At 40.6% G+C, this 20,753-nt stretch overlaps 1 protein-coding gene and 78 non-coding genes across 79 annotated transcripts in view; 39 read left to right on the top strand and 40 right to left on the bottom strand.

Annotated features, from left to right (window-relative positions):
- Nucleotides 1-19: 19 nt before the first annotated feature.
- On the bottom strand, nucleotides 20-93 carry TRNAN-GUU (transfer RNA asparagine (anticodon GUU)). Its single transcript has one exon. It is a non-coding gene; the product is annotated as a tRNA-Asn (tRNA).
- A 450-nt stretch (nucleotides 94-543) lies between these two features.
- TRNAE-CUC (transfer RNA glutamic acid (anticodon CUC)) lies at nucleotides 544-615 on the top strand. Its single transcript has one exon. It is a non-coding gene; the product is annotated as a tRNA-Glu (tRNA).
- Nucleotides 616-742: 127 nt separating this feature from the next.
- On the top strand, nucleotides 743-815 carry TRNAR-CCU (transfer RNA arginine (anticodon CCU)). The gene has a single exon. It is a non-coding gene; the product is annotated as a tRNA-Arg (tRNA).
- A 94-nt stretch (nucleotides 816-909) lies between these two features.
- Nucleotides 910-999, top strand: TRNAI-UAU (transfer RNA isoleucine (anticodon UAU)). Its single transcript is given in 2 exon segments — nucleotides 910-947; nucleotides 964-999. It is a non-coding gene; the product is annotated as a tRNA-Ile (tRNA).
- A 1,105-nt stretch (nucleotides 1,000-2,104) lies between these two features.
- TRNAL-UAG (transfer RNA leucine (anticodon UAG)) lies at nucleotides 2,105-2,184 on the bottom strand. Its single transcript has one exon. It is a non-coding gene; the product is annotated as a tRNA-Leu (tRNA).
- Nucleotides 2,185-2,313: 129 nt separating this feature from the next.
- Nucleotides 2,314-2,385, bottom strand: TRNAT-UGU (transfer RNA threonine (anticodon UGU)). The gene has a single exon. It is a non-coding gene; the product is annotated as a tRNA-Thr (tRNA).
- Nucleotides 2,386-2,537: 152 nt separating this feature from the next.
- On the top strand, nucleotides 2,538-2,609 carry TRNAA-UGC (transfer RNA alanine (anticodon UGC)). Its single transcript has one exon. It is a non-coding gene; the product is annotated as a tRNA-Ala (tRNA).
- Nucleotides 2,610-2,702: 93 nt separating this feature from the next.
- LOC145308185 (U6 spliceosomal RNA) lies at nucleotides 2,703-2,809 on the bottom strand. The gene has a single exon (XR_013876028.1). It is a non-coding gene; the product is annotated as a U6 spliceosomal RNA (small nuclear RNA).
- Nucleotides 2,810-2,878: 69 nt separating this feature from the next.
- Nucleotides 2,879-2,950, bottom strand: TRNAW-CCA (transfer RNA tryptophan (anticodon CCA)). Its single transcript has one exon. It is a non-coding gene; the product is annotated as a tRNA-Trp (tRNA).
- Nucleotides 2,951-3,091: 141 nt separating this feature from the next.
- On the top strand, nucleotides 3,092-3,164 carry TRNAA-CGC (transfer RNA alanine (anticodon CGC)). The gene has a single exon. It is a non-coding gene; the product is annotated as a tRNA-Ala (tRNA).
- Nucleotides 3,165-3,209: 45 nt separating this feature from the next.
- On the bottom strand, nucleotides 3,210-3,282 carry TRNAP-CGG (transfer RNA proline (anticodon CGG)). Its single transcript has one exon. It is a non-coding gene; the product is annotated as a tRNA-Pro (tRNA).
- A 108-nt stretch (nucleotides 3,283-3,390) lies between these two features.
- Nucleotides 3,391-3,472, top strand: TRNAS-UGA (transfer RNA serine (anticodon UGA)). Its single transcript has one exon. It is a non-coding gene; the product is annotated as a tRNA-Ser (tRNA).
- A 110-nt stretch (nucleotides 3,473-3,582) lies between these two features.
- TRNAL-UAA (transfer RNA leucine (anticodon UAA)) lies at nucleotides 3,583-3,666 on the bottom strand. Its single transcript has one exon. It is a non-coding gene; the product is annotated as a tRNA-Leu (tRNA).
- Nucleotides 3,667-3,758: 92 nt separating this feature from the next.
- TRNAS-GCU (transfer RNA serine (anticodon GCU)) lies at nucleotides 3,759-3,840 on the bottom strand. Its single transcript has one exon. It is a non-coding gene; the product is annotated as a tRNA-Ser (tRNA).
- Nucleotides 3,841-3,954: 114 nt separating this feature from the next.
- TRNAE-UUC (transfer RNA glutamic acid (anticodon UUC)) lies at nucleotides 3,955-4,026 on the bottom strand. The gene has a single exon. It is a non-coding gene; the product is annotated as a tRNA-Glu (tRNA).
- Nucleotides 4,027-4,029: 3 nt separating this feature from the next.
- On the bottom strand, nucleotides 4,030-4,102 carry TRNAV-AAC (transfer RNA valine (anticodon AAC)). The gene has a single exon. It is a non-coding gene; the product is annotated as a tRNA-Val (tRNA).
- Nucleotides 4,103-4,219: 117 nt separating this feature from the next.
- Nucleotides 4,220-4,291, top strand: TRNAG-UCC (transfer RNA glycine (anticodon UCC)). The gene has a single exon. It is a non-coding gene; the product is annotated as a tRNA-Gly (tRNA).
- Nucleotides 4,292-4,362: 71 nt separating this feature from the next.
- TRNAM-CAU (transfer RNA methionine (anticodon CAU)) lies at nucleotides 4,363-4,435 on the top strand. The gene has a single exon. It is a non-coding gene; the product is annotated as a tRNA-Met (tRNA).
- A 46-nt stretch (nucleotides 4,436-4,481) lies between these two features.
- Nucleotides 4,482-4,604, bottom strand: TRNAL-CAA (transfer RNA leucine (anticodon CAA)). The gene is made up of 2 exons: nucleotides 4,567-4,604; nucleotides 4,482-4,526 (listed from the first exon to the last, which is right to left on the bottom strand). It is a non-coding gene; the product is annotated as a tRNA-Leu (tRNA).
- Nucleotides 4,605-4,680: 76 nt separating this feature from the next.
- Nucleotides 4,681-4,753, bottom strand: TRNAR-UCU (transfer RNA arginine (anticodon UCU)). The gene has a single exon. It is a non-coding gene; the product is annotated as a tRNA-Arg (tRNA).
- Nucleotides 4,754-4,890: 137 nt separating this feature from the next.
- On the top strand, nucleotides 4,891-4,964 carry TRNAI-AAU (transfer RNA isoleucine (anticodon AAU)). The gene has a single exon. It is a non-coding gene; the product is annotated as a tRNA-Ile (tRNA).
- A 90-nt stretch (nucleotides 4,965-5,054) lies between these two features.
- On the bottom strand, nucleotides 5,055-5,126 carry TRNAD-GUC (transfer RNA aspartic acid (anticodon GUC)). The gene has a single exon. It is a non-coding gene; the product is annotated as a tRNA-Asp (tRNA).
- Nucleotides 5,127-5,201: 75 nt separating this feature from the next.
- Nucleotides 5,202-5,274, bottom strand: TRNAK-UUU (transfer RNA lysine (anticodon UUU)). The gene has a single exon. It is a non-coding gene; the product is annotated as a tRNA-Lys (tRNA).
- A 200-nt stretch (nucleotides 5,275-5,474) lies between these two features.
- LOC145308268 (5S ribosomal RNA) lies at nucleotides 5,475-5,593 on the top strand. The gene has a single exon (XR_013876110.1). It is a non-coding gene; the product is annotated as a 5S ribosomal RNA (ribosomal RNA).
- A 654-nt stretch (nucleotides 5,594-6,247) lies between these two features.
- On the top strand, nucleotides 6,248-6,366 carry LOC145308360 (5S ribosomal RNA). Its single transcript, XR_013876196.1, has one exon. It is a non-coding gene; the product is annotated as a 5S ribosomal RNA (ribosomal RNA).
- A 152-nt stretch (nucleotides 6,367-6,518) lies between these two features.
- LOC145308431 (5S ribosomal RNA) lies at nucleotides 6,519-6,637 on the top strand. The gene has a single exon (XR_013876263.1). It is a non-coding gene; the product is annotated as a 5S ribosomal RNA (ribosomal RNA).
- Nucleotides 6,638-6,727: 90 nt separating this feature from the next.
- TRNAA-AGC (transfer RNA alanine (anticodon AGC)) lies at nucleotides 6,728-6,800 on the top strand. Its single transcript has one exon. It is a non-coding gene; the product is annotated as a tRNA-Ala (tRNA).
- Nucleotides 6,801-6,962: 162 nt separating this feature from the next.
- Nucleotides 6,963-7,081, top strand: LOC145308334 (5S ribosomal RNA). The gene has a single exon (XR_013876172.1). It is a non-coding gene; the product is annotated as a 5S ribosomal RNA (ribosomal RNA).
- Nucleotides 7,082-7,168: 87 nt separating this feature from the next.
- Nucleotides 7,169-7,287, top strand: LOC145308516 (5S ribosomal RNA). The gene has a single exon (XR_013876343.1). It is a non-coding gene; the product is annotated as a 5S ribosomal RNA (ribosomal RNA).
- A 59-nt stretch (nucleotides 7,288-7,346) lies between these two features.
- On the bottom strand, nucleotides 7,347-7,417 carry TRNAG-GCC (transfer RNA glycine (anticodon GCC)). Its single transcript has one exon. It is a non-coding gene; the product is annotated as a tRNA-Gly (tRNA).
- Nucleotides 7,418-7,842: 425 nt separating this feature from the next.
- On the bottom strand, nucleotides 7,843-7,960 carry LOC145308122 (U5 spliceosomal RNA). Its single transcript, XR_013875959.1, has one exon. It is a non-coding gene; the product is annotated as a U5 spliceosomal RNA (small nuclear RNA).
- Nucleotides 7,961-8,289: 329 nt separating this feature from the next.
- LOC145308008 (U2 spliceosomal RNA) lies at nucleotides 8,290-8,481 on the bottom strand. Its single transcript, XR_013875843.1, has one exon. It is a non-coding gene; the product is annotated as a U2 spliceosomal RNA (small nuclear RNA).
- A 267-nt stretch (nucleotides 8,482-8,748) lies between these two features.
- On the bottom strand, nucleotides 8,749-8,913 carry LOC145307940 (U1 spliceosomal RNA). Its single transcript, XR_013875783.1, has one exon. It is a non-coding gene; the product is annotated as a U1 spliceosomal RNA (small nuclear RNA).
- A 519-nt stretch (nucleotides 8,914-9,432) lies between these two features.
- Nucleotides 9,433-9,551, top strand: LOC145308437 (5S ribosomal RNA). The gene has a single exon (XR_013876269.1). It is a non-coding gene; the product is annotated as a 5S ribosomal RNA (ribosomal RNA).
- Nucleotides 9,552-9,617: 66 nt separating this feature from the next.
- LOC145308132 (5S ribosomal RNA) lies at nucleotides 9,618-9,736 on the top strand. Its single transcript, XR_013875968.1, has one exon. It is a non-coding gene; the product is annotated as a 5S ribosomal RNA (ribosomal RNA).
- Nucleotides 9,737-9,802: 66 nt separating this feature from the next.
- On the top strand, nucleotides 9,803-9,921 carry LOC145308220 (5S ribosomal RNA). Its single transcript, XR_013876063.1, has one exon. It is a non-coding gene; the product is annotated as a 5S ribosomal RNA (ribosomal RNA).
- A 56-nt stretch (nucleotides 9,922-9,977) lies between these two features.
- TRNAG-GCC (transfer RNA glycine (anticodon GCC)) lies at nucleotides 9,978-10,048 on the bottom strand. The gene has a single exon. It is a non-coding gene; the product is annotated as a tRNA-Gly (tRNA).
- A 92-nt stretch (nucleotides 10,049-10,140) lies between these two features.
- On the top strand, nucleotides 10,141-10,213 carry TRNAK-CUU (transfer RNA lysine (anticodon CUU)). The gene has a single exon. It is a non-coding gene; the product is annotated as a tRNA-Lys (tRNA).
- A 77-nt stretch (nucleotides 10,214-10,290) lies between these two features.
- TRNAT-CGU (transfer RNA threonine (anticodon CGU)) lies at nucleotides 10,291-10,364 on the top strand. The gene has a single exon. It is a non-coding gene; the product is annotated as a tRNA-Thr (tRNA).
- A 59-nt stretch (nucleotides 10,365-10,423) lies between these two features.
- TRNAF-GAA (transfer RNA phenylalanine (anticodon GAA)) lies at nucleotides 10,424-10,496 on the bottom strand. The gene has a single exon. It is a non-coding gene; the product is annotated as a tRNA-Phe (tRNA).
- A 71-nt stretch (nucleotides 10,497-10,567) lies between these two features.
- On the bottom strand, nucleotides 10,568-10,639 carry TRNAQ-CUG (transfer RNA glutamine (anticodon CUG)). Its single transcript has one exon. It is a non-coding gene; the product is annotated as a tRNA-Gln (tRNA).
- Nucleotides 10,640-10,714: 75 nt separating this feature from the next.
- On the bottom strand, nucleotides 10,715-10,787 carry TRNAV-CAC (transfer RNA valine (anticodon CAC)). The gene has a single exon. It is a non-coding gene; the product is annotated as a tRNA-Val (tRNA).
- An 80-nt stretch (nucleotides 10,788-10,867) lies between these two features.
- TRNAR-ACG (transfer RNA arginine (anticodon ACG)) lies at nucleotides 10,868-10,940 on the top strand. The gene has a single exon. It is a non-coding gene; the product is annotated as a tRNA-Arg (tRNA).
- Nucleotides 10,941-10,991: 51 nt separating this feature from the next.
- TRNAN-GUU (transfer RNA asparagine (anticodon GUU)) lies at nucleotides 10,992-11,065 on the bottom strand. Its single transcript has one exon. It is a non-coding gene; the product is annotated as a tRNA-Asn (tRNA).
- Nucleotides 11,066-11,515: 450 nt separating this feature from the next.
- TRNAE-CUC (transfer RNA glutamic acid (anticodon CUC)) lies at nucleotides 11,516-11,587 on the top strand. The gene has a single exon. It is a non-coding gene; the product is annotated as a tRNA-Glu (tRNA).
- Nucleotides 11,588-11,714: 127 nt separating this feature from the next.
- On the top strand, nucleotides 11,715-11,787 carry TRNAR-CCU (transfer RNA arginine (anticodon CCU)). Its single transcript has one exon. It is a non-coding gene; the product is annotated as a tRNA-Arg (tRNA).
- A 94-nt stretch (nucleotides 11,788-11,881) lies between these two features.
- TRNAI-UAU (transfer RNA isoleucine (anticodon UAU)) lies at nucleotides 11,882-11,971 on the top strand. Its single transcript is given in 2 exon segments — nucleotides 11,882-11,919; nucleotides 11,936-11,971. It is a non-coding gene; the product is annotated as a tRNA-Ile (tRNA).
- Nucleotides 11,972-13,076: 1,105 nt separating this feature from the next.
- TRNAL-UAG (transfer RNA leucine (anticodon UAG)) lies at nucleotides 13,077-13,156 on the bottom strand. Its single transcript has one exon. It is a non-coding gene; the product is annotated as a tRNA-Leu (tRNA).
- A 129-nt stretch (nucleotides 13,157-13,285) lies between these two features.
- On the bottom strand, nucleotides 13,286-13,357 carry TRNAT-UGU (transfer RNA threonine (anticodon UGU)). The gene has a single exon. It is a non-coding gene; the product is annotated as a tRNA-Thr (tRNA).
- Nucleotides 13,358-13,509: 152 nt separating this feature from the next.
- Nucleotides 13,510-13,581, top strand: TRNAA-UGC (transfer RNA alanine (anticodon UGC)). The gene has a single exon. It is a non-coding gene; the product is annotated as a tRNA-Ala (tRNA).
- Nucleotides 13,582-13,674: 93 nt separating this feature from the next.
- On the bottom strand, nucleotides 13,675-13,781 carry LOC145308184 (U6 spliceosomal RNA). The gene has a single exon (XR_013876027.1). It is a non-coding gene; the product is annotated as a U6 spliceosomal RNA (small nuclear RNA).
- Nucleotides 13,782-13,850: 69 nt separating this feature from the next.
- TRNAW-CCA (transfer RNA tryptophan (anticodon CCA)) lies at nucleotides 13,851-13,922 on the bottom strand. Its single transcript has one exon. It is a non-coding gene; the product is annotated as a tRNA-Trp (tRNA).
- Nucleotides 13,923-14,063: 141 nt separating this feature from the next.
- TRNAA-CGC (transfer RNA alanine (anticodon CGC)) lies at nucleotides 14,064-14,136 on the top strand. The gene has a single exon. It is a non-coding gene; the product is annotated as a tRNA-Ala (tRNA).
- Nucleotides 14,137-14,181: 45 nt separating this feature from the next.
- Nucleotides 14,182-14,254, bottom strand: TRNAP-CGG (transfer RNA proline (anticodon CGG)). The gene has a single exon. It is a non-coding gene; the product is annotated as a tRNA-Pro (tRNA).
- A 108-nt stretch (nucleotides 14,255-14,362) lies between these two features.
- TRNAS-UGA (transfer RNA serine (anticodon UGA)) lies at nucleotides 14,363-14,444 on the top strand. Its single transcript has one exon. It is a non-coding gene; the product is annotated as a tRNA-Ser (tRNA).
- Nucleotides 14,445-14,554: 110 nt separating this feature from the next.
- TRNAL-UAA (transfer RNA leucine (anticodon UAA)) lies at nucleotides 14,555-14,638 on the bottom strand. The gene has a single exon. It is a non-coding gene; the product is annotated as a tRNA-Leu (tRNA).
- A 92-nt stretch (nucleotides 14,639-14,730) lies between these two features.
- On the bottom strand, nucleotides 14,731-14,812 carry TRNAS-GCU (transfer RNA serine (anticodon GCU)). Its single transcript has one exon. It is a non-coding gene; the product is annotated as a tRNA-Ser (tRNA).
- Nucleotides 14,813-14,908: 96 nt separating this feature from the next.
- TRNAE-UUC (transfer RNA glutamic acid (anticodon UUC)) lies at nucleotides 14,909-14,980 on the bottom strand. The gene has a single exon. It is a non-coding gene; the product is annotated as a tRNA-Glu (tRNA).
- A 3-nt stretch (nucleotides 14,981-14,983) lies between these two features.
- Nucleotides 14,984-15,056, bottom strand: TRNAV-AAC (transfer RNA valine (anticodon AAC)). The gene has a single exon. It is a non-coding gene; the product is annotated as a tRNA-Val (tRNA).
- Nucleotides 15,057-15,173: 117 nt separating this feature from the next.
- TRNAG-UCC (transfer RNA glycine (anticodon UCC)) lies at nucleotides 15,174-15,245 on the top strand. Its single transcript has one exon. It is a non-coding gene; the product is annotated as a tRNA-Gly (tRNA).
- Nucleotides 15,246-15,316: 71 nt separating this feature from the next.
- Nucleotides 15,317-15,389, top strand: TRNAM-CAU (transfer RNA methionine (anticodon CAU)). Its single transcript has one exon. It is a non-coding gene; the product is annotated as a tRNA-Met (tRNA).
- A 46-nt stretch (nucleotides 15,390-15,435) lies between these two features.
- Nucleotides 15,436-15,558, bottom strand: TRNAL-CAA (transfer RNA leucine (anticodon CAA)). Its single transcript has 2 exons — nucleotides 15,521-15,558; nucleotides 15,436-15,480 (listed from the first exon to the last, which is right to left on the bottom strand). It is a non-coding gene; the product is annotated as a tRNA-Leu (tRNA).
- A 76-nt stretch (nucleotides 15,559-15,634) lies between these two features.
- On the bottom strand, nucleotides 15,635-15,707 carry TRNAR-UCU (transfer RNA arginine (anticodon UCU)). The gene has a single exon. It is a non-coding gene; the product is annotated as a tRNA-Arg (tRNA).
- A 137-nt stretch (nucleotides 15,708-15,844) lies between these two features.
- Nucleotides 15,845-15,918, top strand: TRNAI-AAU (transfer RNA isoleucine (anticodon AAU)). The gene has a single exon. It is a non-coding gene; the product is annotated as a tRNA-Ile (tRNA).
- A 90-nt stretch (nucleotides 15,919-16,008) lies between these two features.
- TRNAD-GUC (transfer RNA aspartic acid (anticodon GUC)) lies at nucleotides 16,009-16,080 on the bottom strand. Its single transcript has one exon. It is a non-coding gene; the product is annotated as a tRNA-Asp (tRNA).
- A 75-nt stretch (nucleotides 16,081-16,155) lies between these two features.
- Nucleotides 16,156-16,228, bottom strand: TRNAK-UUU (transfer RNA lysine (anticodon UUU)). The gene has a single exon. It is a non-coding gene; the product is annotated as a tRNA-Lys (tRNA).
- A 200-nt stretch (nucleotides 16,229-16,428) lies between these two features.
- LOC145308267 (5S ribosomal RNA) lies at nucleotides 16,429-16,547 on the top strand. Its single transcript, XR_013876109.1, has one exon. It is a non-coding gene; the product is annotated as a 5S ribosomal RNA (ribosomal RNA).
- Nucleotides 16,548-16,945: 398 nt separating this feature from the next.
- LOC145307558 (uncharacterized) overlaps nucleotides 16,946-20,753 on the top strand; it is a 125,374-nt gene continuing 121,566 nt past the window's right edge. Inside the window, exon 1 of the mRNA XM_080150013.1 lies at nucleotides 16,946-16,979. The gene's annotated coding sequence lies outside the window, so the exon portion shown is untranslated. The remainder of the gene's footprint in view (nucleotides 16,980-20,753) is intronic.
- On the top strand, nucleotides 17,202-17,320 carry LOC145308359 (5S ribosomal RNA). The gene has a single exon (XR_013876195.1). It is a non-coding gene; the product is annotated as a 5S ribosomal RNA (ribosomal RNA).
- On the top strand, nucleotides 17,473-17,591 carry LOC145308430 (5S ribosomal RNA). The gene has a single exon (XR_013876262.1). It is a non-coding gene; the product is annotated as a 5S ribosomal RNA (ribosomal RNA).
- TRNAA-AGC (transfer RNA alanine (anticodon AGC)) lies at nucleotides 17,682-17,754 on the top strand. Its single transcript has one exon. It is a non-coding gene; the product is annotated as a tRNA-Ala (tRNA).
- Nucleotides 17,917-18,035, top strand: LOC145308333 (5S ribosomal RNA). Its single transcript, XR_013876171.1, has one exon. It is a non-coding gene; the product is annotated as a 5S ribosomal RNA (ribosomal RNA).
- On the top strand, nucleotides 18,123-18,241 carry LOC145308515 (5S ribosomal RNA). The gene has a single exon (XR_013876342.1). It is a non-coding gene; the product is annotated as a 5S ribosomal RNA (ribosomal RNA).
- Nucleotides 18,301-18,371, bottom strand: TRNAG-GCC (transfer RNA glycine (anticodon GCC)). Its single transcript has one exon. It is a non-coding gene; the product is annotated as a tRNA-Gly (tRNA).
- Nucleotides 18,797-18,914, bottom strand: LOC145308121 (U5 spliceosomal RNA). Its single transcript, XR_013875957.1, has one exon. It is a non-coding gene; the product is annotated as a U5 spliceosomal RNA (small nuclear RNA).
- LOC145308007 (U2 spliceosomal RNA) lies at nucleotides 19,244-19,435 on the bottom strand. The gene has a single exon (XR_013875842.1). It is a non-coding gene; the product is annotated as a U2 spliceosomal RNA (small nuclear RNA).
- Nucleotides 19,703-19,867, bottom strand: LOC145307915 (U1 spliceosomal RNA). Its single transcript, XR_013875758.1, has one exon. It is a non-coding gene; the product is annotated as a U1 spliceosomal RNA (small nuclear RNA).
- Nucleotides 20,387-20,505, top strand: LOC145308425 (5S ribosomal RNA). The gene has a single exon (XR_013876258.1). It is a non-coding gene; the product is annotated as a 5S ribosomal RNA (ribosomal RNA).
- On the top strand, nucleotides 20,572-20,690 carry LOC145308120 (5S ribosomal RNA). The gene has a single exon (XR_013875956.1). It is a non-coding gene; the product is annotated as a 5S ribosomal RNA (ribosomal RNA).

Below are 20,753 nucleotides of genomic sequence, written 5' to 3'. Positions count from 1 at the left end.
AAATTGCTATAAAATAAGTCGCCCCCGGGTGGGCTCGAACCACCAACCTTTCGGTTAACAGCCGAACGCGCTAGCCGATTGCGCCACGGAGGCTAATACAAGATGAAAATATTACATTATTTTTAATATTATTCTATGGTGCCTTCAAATATAAAAACAAAAAAAAGATTGGTTTACTTATGTTGGTAGGGCTAATTACCACCGAACACTCATTAGCGCGGTCCGACTACTGACCGACACGGAAACTCTTGGCTGCTGGGTTTCCCCTCTGGCCCAATCCGCCCCTCATTAAGCAACCTGATCACCTAGGGCTCCCCCTAAGTGGCCATGTTGATGCCAGGCTTAGTGCGGACGCCAATTCAACGTGTTTCAATGGTAACCAGGCGTTCCCTGCCTCAAACCATCCCAAACTCTGACCTCCCAGTAGCAGGATTACAGAACCTCGCCACGGTTCCAGTCAACTATCACATCAATTTCTGTCACAATGTACCATTTGAATTGCAATTTTTTTCATATTTAATTTTGGGTGTGATTTCGCCAGCTTCCGTTATGGTCTAGTGGTTAGGATAGCTGGCTCTCACCCAGCAGGCCCGGGTTCGATTCCCGGTAACGGAAAAATACATTTTGTCGAACCCCCAAGTAATTATATCAACATCCCCGATCCAAAAAAAAAAAGGAGATAAAAAAAAGATAGAGAATTGGATATTTTTAAGTTTTTACTTTTCAGCCAGGGTGACACCAAGCCTGCGTGGCCTAATGGATAAGGCGTCGGTCTCCTAAACCGAAGATTGCGAGTTCGAGTCTCGCCGTGGGTAACATTATCTTTTTAGCAAAAGTTGTTTTGGTTGCAGTGCTTCCAAGGTTTCTTGAAGGCAGTCTACTAGCAAATATGAAGAGTGAAAGCAAGCTGCTCTAGTGGCGCAATCGGTTAGCGCACGGTACTTATAGACAGTACAACAAGTTATGCCGGGGTTGTGAGTTCGAGCCTCACCTAGAGCAAGCACTTTTTCAACCCTTAAACCTGGCAGGGTCTTCCATGAAAAGAGCAAAAATATTTTTTTTTACTTAAACAAAGCATTTTATCTTACCAAAATACTAAAATATTCTCTAGCAGTACCTCATAATATCAAATACAGGTACTGTGGTTCGATTTCAAAATTTTTTTGTAACTATGCTTTACTAACCAACAATCAATCAAGGAAAAAAGTTTGTTAAAGAATATAGATAGATTGATATTTTCTTTTTACTACTGTTTTAAATCTATCAAGTTAATAACAAATTCAATAAAATTTGACTGAATAACCATATAAATGTATAAAGATTTGTGATTTAAATTATGCCATGAAAAATCCTCCAATGAGTTATTTAAGCAAACAAAATTTAGCATAAATGGATATTTAAATTTTGTTTGCTTAAATAACATTCTATTGCAACAAAAAGGTGATGTTAGGAAATAATTTCTTGAATAAAATCATAAAACGTTTTTTCATTTAATTTTCATTTTTTCACTGTTGTGTTTTTATTTGACATTAAAAATAAAAATCATAAAAAATCTTCCAAATCAAAGAGAAAAAATCTTTGAATTATTGGTCAATTTAAGTTCAAAGATTTTTTTTTTTGTAAAAAGTTAATTTTTTAAAAATATTTTAGAAAAAAATCTTCTAACAAAAAAAAATTATCATAATCCAAGATGGCGTCAATACATGTAAAATAATTTTTAAAACAAAAAATTAAAACTTGAATATCTTTTTTCACAGATTGAATTTCAAAAATCGGTCTGACAGTTTTTCCAAAGTCAGTATGATCTATTGAATGAAAAAGGTTTGAAACTGATAGAACATTTCAAAATAAATGGTTCCCACATTCTAAAAATTTTCCCACGCTTGACATTCTTGAAAAATGCTAAATAAATGGACATTTAAACAAACCAAAGATCGCGTTTTTAGCAATGGAATGTGTTTTGTAAAAATCTTTGAAACTTTTGATTTCATTGTTTATGTATGTACACTCAAGAATGATGAATCTTATCTGATCTAGAAAGGCAGAAGGATACTAAATTGTAATTGTAATTCATAATAACCGAGTTTTTACTAAAATAAATTTTTGACAGCTGTGGGATTCGAACCCACGCCCTTGCGGACTGGTGCCTAAAACCAGCGCCTTAGACCACTCGGCCAAACTGCCTGTTGTGCTGACAGTTGTGCGAATAACAGAAATTGTTTCTTAAGTTTTTTTTTTTCAGCCTTACTGTGTAAAAGCATCAAACACCTAAAAAAAATTTGTTTTTCCAGTGAGTGATTTCACAAAATTAACTGCCTCCAGAGAGGATTGAACTCTCGACCCCTGGTTTACAAGACCAGTGCTCTGCCACTGAGCTATAGAGGCTTGCATGTTCACGTGGCACAATTTAAACCTAGCCTAACCTAGTCTAACGTAACCTAACCTAACCTAAGCTATTCCGGTTTGCACCTTGTGTTAAAGACTTTGAAATTGCTAAAGGATTCAGTTGAGTATTAGTCAGCTAACGCAATCAACAGGGGGATGTAGCTCAGTGGTAGAGCGCATGCTTTGCATGTATGAGGCCCCGGGTTCGATCCCCGGCATCTCCAATTGTCAATGATTTTTGTTATTTCTTTGAAGTTGTCTTTTGTTCAAAATGAGTAATTTAGTGAGAAAATATTTGTATGGGGTTATGCGGACACAAAAATGTGGAACGCTTCACGATTTTGCGTGTCATCCTTGCGCAGGGGCCATGCTAATCTTCTCTGTATCGTTCCAATTTTAGTATATGTACTGCCGAAGCAAGTACAATTGAGACTAGAATTTAGTTGTCTATAAAGATCAGCATTTGTTACACAAATTGCAAAAACAATTCTGTTGACCCTGACGTGATTTGAACACGCAGCCTTCTGATCTGGAGTCAGACGCGCTACCGTTGCGCCACAGAGTCAGATGTTTGAATTGCTGCAACTTTGAATTCAGGCGAAACTAAAGGAAAGTCTTTTTATTTCTTTTTTTCTATCCACTATACAATGCAAGCGACCAATAGAAAAAAGGCGCTGCTTTCGTCCGGCCCCTATGACGAAGACCAGGGGTCGTAGCTCAGCTGGTAGAGCGTCTGATTCGCATTTAGAAGGTCTCGGGTTCAAATCCCGACGACTCCAATTTTTTTTTTCTTTTCAATTTTCAAAAGTATTGGGCAAAACCATGGGCTTGACCGGGAGTTGAACCCGGGACCTCTCGCACCCGAAGCGAGAATCATGCCGCCTAGACCATCAAGCCTGGCTTGTGCCCTGCTAACTGTCAGTAGCAAGCTGTAATTCACCAACTTACTAGCCGATTGCTTCCAGCTGTGATGCTGTATTCATGGATGGCCGTCAACCAGAGCCAGCAGTCGTGGCCGAGTGGTTAAGGCGTTGGACTTGAAATCCAATGGGGTTTCCCCGCGCAGGTTCGAATCCTGCCGGCTGCGAAAGTCAGATTTTGTTAGTATCTAGTGTTTTTTTTTACTTTTTTTGCAAAACCAGAAAGTTACCTTGCAACTCACATGGCCTTCCTGGTATAGTGTTAAAATAAGACCTTTGTCAGGTGTGGGGTTCGAACCCACGCAATCTTACGATTATGAGAGCTTAAATCTCACGCCTTAGACCACTCGGCCAACCTGACAGGATGCAACAGGGCGGCACTCATTGCAAAACGCATGAAATCACGACTGACAAGCACTGATTAAGCCAAGCTCTACAAAAAAAAAATTATCACGACGAAGATGGGATTCGAACCCACGCGGGCAGAGCCCATTGGATTAGCAGTCCAACGCCTTAACCACTCGGCCACCTCGTCTATGATAATGATTAGCCTAGATTACTTACAAAGCAGACATGACACATGACATCAACAAAAAAAAAAAAAAAAAAAAAAAAAAACCGCAATATTGCATCAATCGTGTCAAAAGATTTCCCACGCCGGGAGTTGAACCCGGGCCTCCTGGGTGAAAGCCAGATATCCTAGCCGTTAGACCACGTGGGATTCTGTTTCCGTCCGGGATCGAACCGGAGACCTTCTGCGTGTTAGGCAGATGTGATAACCGCTACACCACGGAAACTTGTTACATAGAGTAAACAGCTTTATTGCCTTCTGCTTTTCTTTAAGTGTGCTAGTTACTAGGCAAATATGTATTTGTGGTTTTCACTTTGGCGTACATAATAATATTGTAAAACAAGCGTCAGTGGTATAGTGGTGAGCATAGCTGCCTTCCAAGCAGTTGACCCGGGTTCGATTCCCGGCTGACGCATTTTCATCTCAGTTGCCTAGCAATACATTTTTGTACATTCAAAAAGTGTAGTAATCCTGTACTACCAACAAGCCTCCGTAGCGCAGTAGGCAGCGCGTCAGTCTCATAATCTGAAGGCCGTGAGTTCGAGCCTCACCGGGGGCAGGCAAACACTTTTTCATCTCCTGGTTGTGTTTTGAAAAAAAAGTTTTGTCAGAAGTGGGATTCGAACCCACGCCCTCATCGAGGACCAGAATTCTCACAACCACTCTCTATCAGAGAGCAAGGAAGTTGTCCTTGAGTCTGGCGCCTTAGACCACTCGGCCATCCTGACTGCTAACATAGTGTTCACAGATTAGGAAATTCCATGTTTTGATAACCCAAAAAGGTTAGCCAAAATGCAATGTTAGCATCCCATCTGGGGATCGAACCCAGGACCTTTGGATTAGAAGTCCAACGCGCTATCCTCTGCGCTAATGGGACTTGGTAAGAGAAAAGAAAATAGTAGCATTTGTTGACAGAAAACATTATGGAAGGCAAGTAAAAGAAAATCAAGTAGAGAAGAAAAAAAGCATGTAGTTTTTGCATTGTGCTAATACTTAAACATGTCATCTCAATCAGGCCCGTTAGCTCAGTTGGTTAGAGCGTCGTGCTAATAACGCGAAGGTCACGGGTTCGATCCCCCTACGGGCCAGCTAATACTTTTACCAAATTGAACAGTTTGCAGTGGCGGAAATATTTAATGGATAAAAAAAAGAAATTTCACAAGGTTGAAAAATTATCTCTCCCCGACCGGGAATCGAACCCGGGCCTTCCACGTGACAGGCGGAGATCCTCACCACTAGACTATCGAGGAATTCTTGTTGACCAGCTATTTTCTAGTCTCTACGTACATATCACACTGATTGGAGACTTGAACAAAAAATGAGAGCGCCCGAGCAGGGGCTCGAACCCTGGACCGTTAGGTTAAAAGCCTAACGCTCTACCGACTGAGCTACCCGGGCATCATGCTATTTTACAATTACAGTAAAAAAATTGTCTCACCAGATGGCAGCAGCATTTTAGTTCATGGTAGGCTTGGTTTTCTCTCTGTTTATTTTTGGTTAAGTGCAACCTGAGTTGTATAGAATAAATCATCACTCCATAATTTTCCTGTATTGTAGCATTTTGCATTTAGTATATGTCACATTTTCCAATGTTAAATGTCTACGGCCATACCATGTTGAAAGCACCAGTTCTCGTCCGATCACTGAAGTTAAGCAACATTGGGCCAAGTTAGTACTTGGATGGGTGACCGCCTGGGAATACTTGGTGTCGTAGGCAAATCTTTTCATCCTTTTTTATAAGTTGAGAAAAGAAAAAAACAAAGTCTGAGAAATGTAAACCAGACAACTGCTTATGTTCATTTTTTACACCTAAAGCCCTTATACAATGCAACCACTATGATATAATATGTAGTTACTGTTTTTGTCACCAGATGGCAGCTCTGTTTAGTTCCCAGTTAGGCTTTGTTTTCTCCGTGTTGAGGCATAAGTTTTAGGTTGACAACTATTATTGTTCAATAAAATGATATCTTTTAGTATTACACATACCTACTTGGATTAAAATTTTAGTTACTTTGTGCTTGTATTTTATAAAAATTAACTTTTCCGGTCGGACCTTGAACAAATATCAAAAATATATGATTGTCCAAGTAACTTTACATCATTGTCTAAAACGACCAAGCTAATATTGCTTGATTCACTTCTACAAGAGGTGTGTATCAGCTCTGCTTCGATGGGTCGCTCACCTTGAGTCCGCTCGGGTTGAGTGTCTGTCTTAGTCAGTCACAAACATCTTTATTCAGGGTTAAAGAGAACCCACTAATCACTGGAAACCAATCAAGAACTTAGAACCATTTTCCGTAAATACCTGTACGTATTTTCTCTTGGTAATGCATTTTCCATTTAGTTTATGACACATTTTCCTTTGATAAATGTCTACGGCCATACCATGTTGAAAGCACCAGTTCTCGTCCGATCACTGAAGTTAAGCAACATTGGGCCAAGCTAGTACTTGGATGGGTGACCGCCTGGGAATACTTGGTGTCGTAGGCTTTAACATTTTATCCATATTTCAAAATTTGTCTCTTTTTCTTCCTTGTCCGTAGATTCCTGTACTGTTGAGCGTTTTGCATTCATTTCACGCCACATTTTCTCTTCGTAATGCATTTTGCATTTAATTTACGCGACAATTTCCGTTGATGTATGTCTACGGCCATACCATGTTGAAAGCACCAGTTCTCGTCCGATCACTGCAGTTAAGCAACATTGGGCCAAGTTAGTACTTGGATGGGTGACCGCCTGGGAATACTTGGTGTCGTAGGCTATAACATTTTATCCATATTTCAAATTTGTCTCTTTTTCTTTCTTGTCCAAGAGAAATTTCTAATCACTGAGAACATAAGGTGAAACCCAAGGGGATGTAGCTCAGATGGTAGAGCGCTCGCTTAGCATGCGAGAGGTACGGGGATCGATACCCCGCATCTCCATGTATCATTTTTCCCCCTACTACACAAGCACCAAACAAAAAAATAAACACACAGAAAAACAAAAGTCTGAAAATTTAAACCAGTAAAACTTTAAACCTTTTTGTTGCATTAGAATGTTATTTAATAAACCAGAAGTTAGAAGAGCATTTCCTCAGAGTAAATGTCTACGGCCATACCATGTTGAAAGCACCAGTTCTCGTCTGATCACTGAAGTTAAGCAACATTGGGCCAAGTTAGTACTTGGATGGGTGACCGCCTGGGAATACTTGGTGTCGTAGGCTCAATCTTTTTGAAATTTTGACCCAACCAATCCTAGCCCAAACCTAACTAAACCTCACACAAGTTTGAAAATCATGTTGTCACTTTATGTCTACGGCCATACCATGTTGAAAGCACCAGTTCTCGTCCGATCACTGAAGTTAAGCAACATTGGGCCAAGTTAGTACTTGGATGGGTGACCGCCTGGGAATACTTGGTGTCGTAAACTCTACATCTTTATCTTGTCACTGAAAACAGAAAAGTTGTGTTAACGTAGAAAATAATTGCTGCAACGTCCGGGAATCGAACCCGGGCCGCCCGCGTGGCAGGCGAGCATTCTACCACTGAACCAACGTTGCTGGCATGCTCTTTGGCTATTCGTATAACCCAACCCCTTGCTGAAAATCTTTATTCAGAAATCTGTCAATTTATAACCCAAATACAGATTGATATAGCTTTACACCTGAACGATTAATATGACTTGCTGTAAGTAGACTTTGGCAGTAGGTAAGGACTTTCTTCAGCCCGGCAAGACAATATCTGAGTGATCCTTGGTTCACTTGTACACACCTCTTAGTGAAGTGAATCAAGCAAGTATAGCTTGGTCAGTTTAGACAATTGGTAACTGCAATTTTAGCCATTCCTACCATAGGCTATTTGTCAGCATGGTTGGCCAGTTTTATTTTCACAAATTTGAAGTGGTTGGTTGGAGATGAATGGTTTTGTGGTAAACACATCCTGACATCCTGTCCCTACATGCCTGTTGTAATATGTTTCTTTAAATGGGCTCTCTCATGGAAAGCCTTCAGATAAATTGGATGTAACTCCAATATGATCCACTTACACGGAAATCTTTAGTAAAAGGCGAAAGATTTATTCGTGCTGTAGGTAGATCCTGGACATGCTCTAACAACACAAATAGCTCCATATCCTTGGCAGCTGTTAGGCTTGTTCCATTGACCAATCTAATGTAGTTGTCAGCAAAGACATGTAGAGATTGTGTCAAAGTTCAGCTTATTCACCAAAAAAACATAAGCCCCTAGAATAACTTGAGGCAGAAAATTATCCATTAAATGACATTCAACTTTAGGGGTTTGCACCACCTAGCATTAAAACATTGAACTACATAAAGGAAGTGGAGCCATTGTGCTTTTGGCAGCATGCTTGTTGACTTGTGCAAACTTGATACAGGTTGTACACAATGTATTGAGTGGTCCAGTTTAGAAGTGGGGACAAGTGGGCCGATCCTGGTGGTACTGCAATACCAGGCCAACCCGTGATAAGGCTGGAGCAAGCTCCAAGTCCTCATCCCCTAACAAAAATGAGTTTAATATCGAAGGGGACACATGGTCCCCGTATCAGATATTAAGCTGATAAGAACAGATACTACACTTTGATCTTAGCCAAAAGGCCGAGAAGCGATGCCGAAGAATAGTTCCAGTATACTACCTTAGAGTCATAACCTGACTATTGTACTGTCTGGCAAAAGATTGGCATGCAGGCTGCCTAATCATTGTTAGAGAGAGTATAGTCAATCTGCCTAGTTCAAAGCAAAAACTTTACTTTAAATTGGGCTTCGATAGAAGCCTTTTTCTGGCCAACTACACAAACTTTAGCAATTCCTGGTGTGTAAAATTTGAACTAGATGGTTAAGTTAAACATTCTAATTCTGTTGTCTGTTCTGTATTTATTAGGGGATGCGCGAACGCAGTCCCCGACTACCAAAAATTGTGCGTTCGAGTTACCCACATTTGGGGTAATCGTAGGGGTCAGCCATGCCTGAGTGCAATGGCACAGCCTCACCCTAGAGGAACCACCTTAGTGATCATGGTTAACCTCCACGCCAGGTAAGTATGAGGGAAAGAGTCGATTTCAGTGTATGGGTGACAAAGACTATAGATATTTTGCTGACCAGCTCCACGACTTTACACAAAACATGATTCAGTTGAAGTGTCCCCTCAGAAATGCTATATTTATACTTTTTCAAATAGTTGGTGACATACTTTGTTGATGAAACCTTCGGTAGGAGGTCTTCCATTGAAACAAATGCGACACCTAGAGGCCAAATTATTGACTACATAAAATACATGATTGCTACTTTACAGGTTATGCATTCTTATTGCAGATAGTGAGCTATCATCAGCTCTGACAGAAATAGCATTACAGTTCACACTGCAACCACTGGATCTATACACACCTCTTAGTGAAGTGAATCAAGCAAATTTAGCTTGGTCAGTTTAGACAAATACAAGATGCAAACTGTCACTTCTTATAACAAGATTACCAAGAGTTAGCACTGGTCGCAACGAAACAAACCATACAGAAGGATGGTATGGTAATATCCACATTATAATGTGAAAATGCCTTACCAAATGTCTACGGCCATACCATGTTGAAAGCACCAGTTCTCGTCCGATCACTGAAGTTAAGCAACATTGGGCCAAGTTAGTACTTGGATGGGTGACCGCCTGGGAATACTTGGTGTCGTAGACTTAACATTTTTGGAATTTTGACCCAAACAATCCTAGCCCAAACCTAACTAAACCCCACACAATTAATGTCTACGGCCATACCATGTTGAAAGCACCAGTTCTCGTCCGATCACTGAAGTTAAGCAACATTGGGCCAAGTTAGTACTTGGATGGGTGACCGCCTGGGAATACTTGGTGTCGTAGGCTCAATCTTTTTGGAATTTTGACCCAACCAATCCTAGCCCAAACCTAACTAAACCCCACACAATTAATGTCTACGGCCATACCATGTTGAAAACACCAGTTCTCGTCCGATCACTGAAGTTAAGCAACATTGGGCCAAGTTAGTACTTGGATGGGTGACCGCCTGGGAATACTTGGTGTCGTAGGCTTATCCATTTTTAAAAAATTGCCTCAAAAAAGTTGTGATACTGTAGAAAATAATTGCTGCAACGTCCGGGAATCGAACCCGGGCCGCCCGCGTGGCAGGCGAGCATTCTACCACTGAACCAACGTTGCTGGCTTGCTCTCATGATATTCGTGTAGTTACTTTTTGTGTACCTATTGCAAAGACCAACCATACAAAGTGCAGAGCCCAGGCAGCCAACATAGCCCGGCTAGCTCAGTCGGTAGAGCATGAGACTCTTAATCTCAGGGTCGTGGGTTCGAGCCCCACGTTGGGCGAATTTTTTTTTACATGGAACAGTTTTTAAAAATATATTTGAATTTGTTTCGTGATATTCTGACAATAGGGTAATTCAGGCGCCATGGCTTAGTTGGTTAAAGCGCCTGTCTCGTAAACAGGAGATCCCGAGTTCGACTCTCGGTGGTGCCTTGATCCTTTTATTACTACTATCCATGGCTACACATACATAGGGTAAAGATTTGCAAAAATGCCGCGACCCGGGATCGAACCGGGGACCTTTAGATCTTCAGTCTAACGCTCTCCCAACTGAGCTATCACGGCTAGTTAAAATAATGTTGCTTATCTTGGTCAATATGGAAAAAAGATCACTTTTACATGACTCTAAAAAGTTTAGGTCCTACCGAGATTTGAACTCGGATCGCTGGATTCAGAGTCCAGAGTGCTAACCATTACACCATAGGACCTTGATGCAGATCTAAACTCCAAAGGGTAAAAAAAATTAATTTTGTATAAAAAGAAAAGAAAAAAACCTTATGTATTGGTTCCTGCCGGGATCGAACCGGCGACCTTGTCCGTGTGAAGGACACGTGATAACCACTACACTAAGGAACCATTGTCAACTAAATAACCAAGCCAAGATACATAAGAAACAGACATAAAATGTGCAACTACAAAGCCACGTCACTAAGCTAGGTCTCGTGGCGCAACGGATAACGCGTCTGACTACGGATCAGAAGATTGCAGGTTCGAATCCTGCCGAGATCGAAAATTTTAAAGATTCGTTTGGCTATTAAAGAAAATTGCTATAAAATAAGTCGCCCCCGGGTGGGCTCGAACCACCAACCTTTCGGTTAACAGCCGAACGCGCTAGCCGATTGCGCCACGGAGGCTAATACAAGATGAAAATATTACATTATTTTTAATATTATTCTATGGTGCCTTCAAATATAAAAACAAAAAAAAGATTGGTTTACTTATGTTGGTAGGGCTAATTACCACCGAACACTCATTAGCGCGGTCCGACTACTGACCGACACGGAAACTCTTGGCTGCTGGGTTTCCCCTCTGGCCCAATCCGCCCCTCATTAAGCAACCTGATCACCTAGGGCTCCCCCTAAGTGGCCATGTTGATGCCAGGCTTAGTGCGGACGCCAATTCAACGTGTTTCAATGGTAACCAGGCGTTCCCTGCCTCAAACCATCCCAAACTCTGACCTCCCAGTAGCAGGATTACAGAACCTCGCCACGGTTCCAGTCAACTATCACATCAATTTCTGTCACAATGTACCATTTGAATTGCAATTTTTTTCATATTTAATTTTGGGTGTGATTTCGCCAGCTTCCGTTATGGTCTAGTGGTTAGGATAGCTGGCTCTCACCCAGCAGGCCCGGGTTCGATTCCCGGTAACGGAAAAATACATTTTGTCGAACCCCCAAGTAATTATATCAACATCCCCGATCCAAAAAAAAAAAGGAGATAAAAAAAAGATAGAGAATTGGATATTTTTAAGTTTTTACTTTTCAGCCAGGGTGACACCAAGCCTGCGTGGCCTAATGGATAAGGCGTCGGTCTCCTAAACCGAAGATTGCGAGTTCGAGTCTCGCCGTGGGTAACATTATCTTTTTAGCAAAAGTTGTTTTGGTTGCAGTGCTTCCAAGGTTTCTTGAAGGCAGTCTACTAGCAAATATGAAGAGTGAAAGCAAGCTGCTCTAGTGGCGCAATCGGTTAGCGCACGGTACTTATAGACAGTACAACAAGTTATGCCGGGGTTGTGAGTTCGAGCCTCACCTAGAGCAAGCACTTTTTCAACCCTTAAACCTGGCAGGGTCTTCCATGAAAAGAGCAAAAATATTTTTTTTTACTTAAACAAAGCATTTTATCTTACCAAAATACTAAAATATTCTCTAGCAGTACCTCATAATATCAAATACAGGTACTGTGGTTCGATTTCAAAATTTTTTTGTAACTATGCTTTACTAACCAACAATCAATCAAGGAAAAAAGTTTGTTAAAGAATATAGATAGATTGATATTTTCTTTTTACTACTGTTTTAAATCTATCAAGTTAATAACAAATTCAATAAAATTTGACTGAATAACCATATAAATGTATAAAGATTTGTGATTTAAATTATGCCATGAAAAATCCTCCAATGAGTTATTTAAGCAAACAAAATTTAGCATAAATGGATATTTAAATTTTGTTTGCTTAAATAACATTCTATTGCAACAAAAAGGTGATGTTAGGAAATAATTTCTTGAATAAAATCATAAAACGTTTTTTCATTTAATTTTCATTTTTTCACTGTTGTGTTTTTATTTGACATTAAAAATAAAAATCATAAAAAATCTTCCAAATCAAAGAGAAAAAATCTTTGAATTATTGGTCAATTTAAGTTCAAAGATTTTTTTTTTTGTAAAAAGTTAATTTTTTAAAAATATTTTAGAAAAAAATCTTCTAACAAAAAAAAATTATCATAATCCAAGATGGCGTCAATACATGTAAAATAATTTTTAAAACAAAAAATTAAAACTTGAATATCTTTTTTCACAGATTGAATTTCAAAAATCGGTCTGACAGTTTTTCCAAAGTCAGTATGATCTATTGAATGAAAAAGGTTTGAAACTGATAGAACATTTCAAAATAAATGGTTCCCACATTCTAAAAATTTTCCCACGCTTGACATTCTTGAAAAATGCTAAATAAATGGACATTTAAACAAACCAAAGATCGCGTTTTTAGCAATGGAATGTGTTTTGTAAAAATCTTTGAAACTTTTGATTTCATTGTTTATGTATGTACACTCAAGAATGATGAATCTTATCTGATCTAGAAAGGCAGAAGGATACTAAATTGTAATTGTAATTCATAATAACCGAGTTTTTACTAAAATAAATTTTTGACAGCTGTGGGATTCGAACCCACGCCCTTGCGGACTGGTGCCTAAAACCAGCGCCTTAGACCACTCGGCCAAACTGCCTGTTGTGCTGACAGTTGTGCGAATAACAGAAATTGTTTCTTAAGTTTTTTTTTTTCAGCCTTACTGTGTAAAAGCATCAAACACCTAAAAAAAATTTGTTTTTCCAGTGAGTGATTTCACAAAATTAACTGCCTCCAGAGAGGATTGAACTCTCGACCCCTGGTTTACAAGACCAGTGCTCTGCCACTGAGCTATAGAGGCTTGCATGTTCACGTGGCACAATTTAAACCTAGCCTAACCTAGTCTAACGTAACCTAACCTAACCTAAGCTATTCCGGTTTGCACCTTGTGTTAAAGACTTTGAAATTGCTAAAGGATTCAGTTGAGTATTAGTCAGCTAACGCAATCAACAGGGGGATGTAGCTCAGTGGTAGAGCGCATGCTTTGCATGTATGAGGCCCCGGGTTCGATCCCCGGCATCTCCAATTGTCAATGATTTTTGTTATTTCTTTGAAGTTGTCTTTTGTTCAAAATGAGTAATTTAGTGAGAAAATATTTGTATGGGGTTATGCGGACACAAAAATGTGGAACGCTTCACGATTTTGCGTGTCATCCTTGCGCAGGGGCCATGCTAATCTTCTCTGTATCGTTCCAATTTTAGTATATGTACTGCCGAAGCAAGTACAATTGAGACTAGAATTTAGTTGTCTATAAAGATCAGCATTTGTTACACAAATTGCAAAAACAATTCTGTTGACCCTGACGTGATTTGAACACGCAGCCTTCTGATCTGGAGTCAGACGCGCTACCGTTGCGCCACAGAGTCAGATGTTTGAATTGCTGCAACTTTGAATTCAGGCGAAACTAAAGGAAAGTCTTTTTATTTCTTTTTTTCTATCCACTATACAATGCAAGCGACCAATAGAAAAAAGGCGCTGCTTTCGTCCGGCCCCTATGACGAAGACCAGGGGTCGTAGCTCAGCTGGTAGAGCGTCTGATTCGCATTTAGAAGGTCTCGGGTTCAAATCCCGACGACTCCAAATTTTTTTTTCTTTTCAATTTTCAAAAGTATTGGGCAAAACCATGGGCTTGACCGGGAGTTGAACCCGGGACCTCTCGCACCCGAAGCGAGAATCATGCCGCCTAGACCATCAAGCCTGGCTTGTGCCCTGCTAACTGTCAGTAGCAAGCTGTAATTCACCAACTTACTAGCCGATTGCTTCCAGCTGTGATGCTGTATTCATGGATGGCCGTCAACCAGAGCCAGCAGTCGTGGCCGAGTGGTTAAGGCGTTGGACTTGAAATCCAATGGGGTTTCCCCGCGCAGGTTCGAATCCTGCCGGCTGCGAAAGTCAGATTTTGTTAGTATCTAGTGTTTTTTTTTACTTTTTTTGCAAAACCAGAAAGTTACCTTGCAACTCACATGGCCTTCCTGGTATAGTGTTAAAATAAGACCTTTGTCAGGTGTGGGGTTCGAACCCACGCAATCTTACGATTATGAGAGCTTAAATCTCACGCCTTAGACCACTCGGCCAACCTGACAGGATGCAACAGGGCGGCACTCATTGCAAAACGCATGAAATCACGACTGACAAGCACTGATTAAGCCAAGCTCTACAAAAAAAAAATTATCACGACGAAGATGGGATTCGAACCCACGCGGGCAGAGCCCATTGGATTAGCAGTCCAACGCCTTAACCACTCGGCCACCTCGTCTATGATAATGATTAGCCTAGATTACTTACAAAGCAGACATGACACATGACATCAACAAAAAAAAAAAAAAAAAAAAAATCAATCGTGTCAAAAGATTTCCCACGCCGGGAGTTGAACCCGGGCCTCCTGGGTGAAAGCCAGATATCCTAGCCGTTAGACCACGTGGGATTCTGTTTCCGTCCGGGATCGAACCGGAGACCTTCTGCGTGTTAGGCAGATGTGATAACCGCTACACCACGGAAACTTGTTACATAGAGTAAACAGCTTTATTGCCTTCTGCTTTTCTTTAAGTGTGCTAGTTACTAGGCAAATATGTATTTGTGGTTTTCACTTTGGCGTACATAATAATATTGTAAAACAAGCGTCAGTGGTATAGTGGTGAGCATAGCTGCCTTCCAAGCAGTTGACCCGGGTTCGATTCCCGGCTGACGCATTTTCATCTCAGTTGCCTAGCAATACATTTTTGTACATTCAAAAAGTGTAGTAATCCTGTACTACCAACAAGCCTCCGTAGCGCAGTAGGCAGCGCGTCAGTCTCATAATCTGAAGGCCGTGAGTTCGAGCCTCACCGGGGGCAGGCAAACACTTTTTCATCTCCTGGTTGTGTTTTGAAAAAAAAGTTTTGTCAGAAGTGGGATTCGAACCCACGCCCTCATCGAGGACCAGAATTCTCACAACCACTCTCTATCAGAGAGCAAGGAAGTTGTCCTTGAGTCTGGCGCCTTAGACCACTCGGCCATCCTGACTGCTAACATAGTGTTCACAGATTAGGAAATTCCATGTTTTGATAACCCAAAAAGGTTAGCCAAAATGCAATGTTAGCATCCCATCTGGGGATCGAACCCAGGACCTTTGGATTAGAAGTCCAACGCGCTATCCTCTGCGCTAATGGGACTTGGTAAGAGAAAAGAAAATAGTAGCATTTGTTGACAGAAAACATTATGGAAGGCAAGTAAAAGAAAATCAAGTAGAGAAGAAAAAAAGCATGTAGTTTTTGCATTGTGCTAATACTTAAACATGTCATCTCAATCAGGCCCGTTAGCTCAGTTGGTTAGAGCGTCGTGCTAATAACGCGAAGGTCACGGGTTCGATCCCCCTACGGGCCAGCTAATACTTTTACCAAATTGAACAGTTTGCAGTGGCGGAAATATTTAATGGATAAAAAAAAGAAATTTCACAAGGTTGAAAAATTATCTCTCCCCGACCGGGAATCGAACCCGGGCCTTCCACGTGACAGGCGGAGATCCTCACCACTAGACTATCGAGGAATTCTTGTTGACCAGCTATTTTCTAGTCTCTACGTACATATCACACTGATTGGAGACTTGAACAAAAAATGAGAGCGCCCGAGCAGGGGCTCGAACCCTGGACCGTTAGGTTAAAAGCCTAACGCTCTACCGACTGAGCTACCCGGGCATCATGCTATTTTACAATTACAGTAAAAAAATTGTCTCACCAGATGGCAGCAGCATTTTAGTTCATGGTAGGCTTGGTTTTCTCTCTGTTTATTTTTGGTTAAGTGCAACCTGAGTTGTATAGAATAAATCATCACTCCATAATTTTCCTGTATTGTAGCATTTTGCATTTAGTATATGTCACATTTTCCAATGTTAAATGTCTACGGCCATACCATGTTGAAAGCACCAGTTCTCGTCCGATCACTGAAGTTAAGCAACATTGGGCCAAGTTAGTACTTGGATGGGTGACCGCCTGGGAATACTTGGTGTCGTAGGCAAATCTTTTCATCCTTTTTTATAAGTTGAGAAAAGAAAAAAACAAAGTCTGAGAAATGTAAACCAGACAACTGCTTATGTTCATTTTTTACACCTAAAGCCCTTATACAATGCAACCACTATGATATAATATGTAGTTACTGTTTTTGTCACCAGATGGCAGCTCTGTTTAGTTCCCAGTTAGGCTTTGTTTTCTCCGTGTTGAGGCATAAGTTTTAGGTTGACAACTATTATTGTTCAATAAAATGATATCTTTTAGTATTACACATACCTACTTGGATTAAAATTTTAGTTACTTTGTGCTTGTATTTTATAAAAATTAACTTTTCCGGTCGGACCTTGAACAAATATCAAAAATATATGATTGTCCAAGTAACTTTACATCATTGTCTAAAACGACCAAGCTAATATTGCTTGATTCACTTCTACAAGAGGTGTGTATCAGCTCTGCTTCGATGGGTCGCTCACCTTGAGTCCGCTCGGGTTGAGTGTCTGTCTTAGTCAGTCACAAACATCTTTATTCAGGGTTAAAGAGAACCCACTAATCACTGGAAACCAATCAAGAACTTAGAACCATTTTCCGTAAATACCTGTACGTATTTTCTCTTGGTAATGCATTTTCCATTTAGTTTATGACACATTTTCCTTTGATAAATGTCTACGGCCATACCATGTTGAAAGCACCAGTTCTCGTCCGATCACTGAAGTTAAGCAACATTGGGCCAAGCTAGTACTTGGATGGGTGACCGCCTGGGAATACTTGGTGTCGTAGGCTTTAACATTTTATCCATATTTCAAAATTTGTCTCTTTTTCTTCCTTGTCCGTAGATTCCTGTACTGTTGAGCGTTTTGCATTCATTTCACGCCACATTTTCTCTTCGTAATGCATTTTGCATTTAATTTACGCGACAATTTCCGTTGATGTATGTCTACGGCCATACCATGTTGAAAGCACCAGTTCTCGTCCGATCACTGCAGTTAAGCAACATTGGGCCAAGTTAGTACTTGGATGGGTGACCGCCTGGGAATACTTGGTGTCGTAGGCTATAACATTTTATCCATATTTCAAATTTGTCTCTTTTTCTTTCTTGTCCAAGAGAAATTTCTAATCACTGAGAACATAAGGTGAAACCCAAGGGGATGTAGCTCAGATGGTAGAGCGCTCGCTTAGCATGCGAGAGGTACGGGGATCGATACCCCGCATCTCCATGTATCATTTTTCCCCCTACTACACAAGCACCAAACAAAAAAATAAACACACAGAAAAACAAAAGTCTGAAAATTTAAACCAGTAAAACTTTAAACCTTTTTGTTGCATTAGAATGTTATTTAATAAACCAGAAGTTAGAAGAGCATTTCCTCAGAGTAAATGTCTACGGCCATACCATGTTGAAAGCACCAGTTCTCGTCTGATCACTGAAGTTAAGCAACATTGGGCCAAGTTAGTACTTGGATGGGTGACCGCCTGGGAATACTTGGTGTCGTAGGCTCAATCTTTTTGGAATTTTGACCCAACCAATCCTAGCCCAAACCTAACTAAACCTCACACAAGTTTGAAAATCATGTTGTCACTTTATGTCTACGGCCATACCATGTTGAAAGCACCAGTTCTCGTCCGATCACTGAAGTTAAGCAACATTGGGCCAAGTTAGTACTTGGATGGGTGACCGCCTGGGAATACTTGGTGTCGTAAACTCTACATCTTTATCTTGTCACTGAAAACAGAAAAGTTGTGTTAACGTAGAAAATAATTGCTGCAACGTCCGGGAATCGAACCCGGGCCGCCCGCGTGGCAGGCGAGCATTCTACCACTGAACCAACGTTGCTGGCATGCTCTTTGGCTATTCGTATAACCCAACCCCTTGCTGAAAATCTTTATTCAGAAATCTGTCAATTTATAACCCAAATACAGATTGATATAGCTTTACACCTGAACGATTAATATGACTTGCTGTAAGTAGACTTTGGCAGTAGGTAAGGACTTTCTTCAGCCCGGCAAGACAATATCTGAGTGATCCTTGGTTCACTTGTACACACCTCTTAGTGAAGTGAATCAAGCAAGTATAGCTTGGTCAGTTTAGACAATTGGTAACTGCAATTTTAGCCATTCCTACCATAGGCTATTTGTCAGCATGGTTGGCCAGTTTTATTTTCACAAATTTGAAGTGGTTGGTTGGAGATGAATGGTTTTGTGGTAAACACATCCTGACATCCTGTCCCTACATGCCTGTTGTAATATGTTTCTTTAAATGGGCTCTCTCATGGAAAGCCTTCAGATAAATTGGATGTAACTCCAATATGATCCACTTACACGGAAATCTTTAGTAAAAGGCGAAAGATTTATTCGTGCTGTAGGTAGATCCTGGACATGCTCTAACAACACAAATAGCTCCATATCGTTGGCAGCTGTTAGGCTTGTTCCATTGACCAATCTAATGTAGTTGTCAGCAAAGACATGTAGAGATTGTGTCAAAGTTCAGCTTATTCACCAAAAAAACATAAGCCCCTAGAATAACTTGAGGCAGAAAATTATCCATTAAATGACATTCAACTTTAGGGGTTTGCACCACCTAGCATTAAAACATTGAACTACATAAAGGAAGTGGAGCCATTGTGCTTTTGGCAGCATGCTTGTTGACTTGTGCAAACTTGATACAGGTTGTACACAATGTATTGAGTGGTCCAGTTTAGAAGTGGGGACAAGTGGGCCGATCCTGGTGGTACTGCAATACCAGGCCAACCCGTGATAAGGCTGGAGCAAGCTCCAAGTCCTCATCCCCTAACAAAAATGAGTTTAATATCGAAGGGGACACATGGTCCCCGTATCAGATATTAAGCTGATAAGAACAGATACTACACTTTGATCTTAGCCAAAAGGCCGAGAAGCGATGCCGAAGAATAGTTCCAGTATACTACCTTAGAGTCATAACCTGACTATTGTACTGTCTGGCAAAAGATTGGCATGCAGGCTGCCTAATCATTGTTAGAGAGAGTATAGTCAATCTGCCTAGTTCAAAGCAAAAACTTTACTTTAAATTGGGCTTCGATAGAAGCCTTTTTCTGGCCAACTACACAAACTTTAGCAATTCCTGGTGTGTAAAATTTGAACTAGATGGTTAAGTTAAACATTCTAATTCTGTTGTCTGTTCTGTATTTATTAGGGGATGCGCGAACGCAGTCCCCAACTACCAAAAATTGTGCGTTCGAGTTACCCACATTTGGGGTAATCGTAGGGGTCAGCCATGCCTGAGTGCAATGGCACAGCCTCACCCTAGAGGAACCACCTTAGTGATCATGGTTAACCTCCACGCCAGGTAAGTATGAGGGAAAGAGTCGATTTCAGTGTATGGGTGACAAAGACTATAGATATTTTGCTGACCAGCTCCACGACTTTACACAAAACATGATTCAGTTGAAGTGTCCCCTCAGAAATGCTATATTTATACTTTTTCAAATAGTTGGTGACATACTTTGTTGATGAAACCTTCGGTAGGAGGTCTTCCATTGAAACAAATGCGACACCTAGAGGCCAAATTATTGACTACATAAAATACATGATTGCTACTTTACAGGTTATGCATTCTTATTGCAGATAGTGAGCTATCATCAGCTCTGACAGAAATAGCATTACAGTTCACACTGCAACCACTGGATCTATACACACCTCTTAGTGAAGTGAATCAAGCAAATTTAGCTTGGTCAGTTTAGACAAATACAAGATGCAAACTGTCACTTCTTATAACAAGATTACCAAGAGTTAGCACTGGTCGCAACGAAACAAACCATACAGAAGGATGGTATGGTAATATCCACATTATAATGTGAAAATGCCTTACCAAATGTCTACGGCCATACCATGTTGAAAGCACCAGTTCTCGTCCGATCACTGAAGTTAAGCAACATTGGGCCAAGTTAGTACTTGGATGGGTGACCGCCTGGGAATACTTGGTGTCGTAGACTTAACATTTTTGGAATTTTGACCCAAACAATCCTAGCCCAAACCTAACTAAACCCCACACAATTAATGTCTACGGCCATACCATGTTGAAAGCACCAGTTCTCGTCCGATCACTGAAGTTAAGCAACATTGGGCCAAGTTAGTACTTGGATGGGTGACCGCCTGGGAATACTTGGTGTCGTAGGCTCAATCTTTTTGGAATTTTGACCCAACCAATCCTAGCCCAAACCTAACTAAACCCCACACAATT

The sequence above is a fragment of the Acartia tonsa genome, chromosome 15 (genome assembly GCF_053477335.1).
Source record: "Acartia tonsa isolate MP-2025a chromosome 15, ASM5347733v1, whole genome shotgun sequence".
NCBI lineage: Eukaryota > Metazoa > Arthropoda > Copepoda > Calanoida > Acartiidae > Acartia > Acartia tonsa.
Note: the sequence above shows the minus strand (reverse complement) of the source record. Positions and strands in the feature narration are given on the sequence as shown.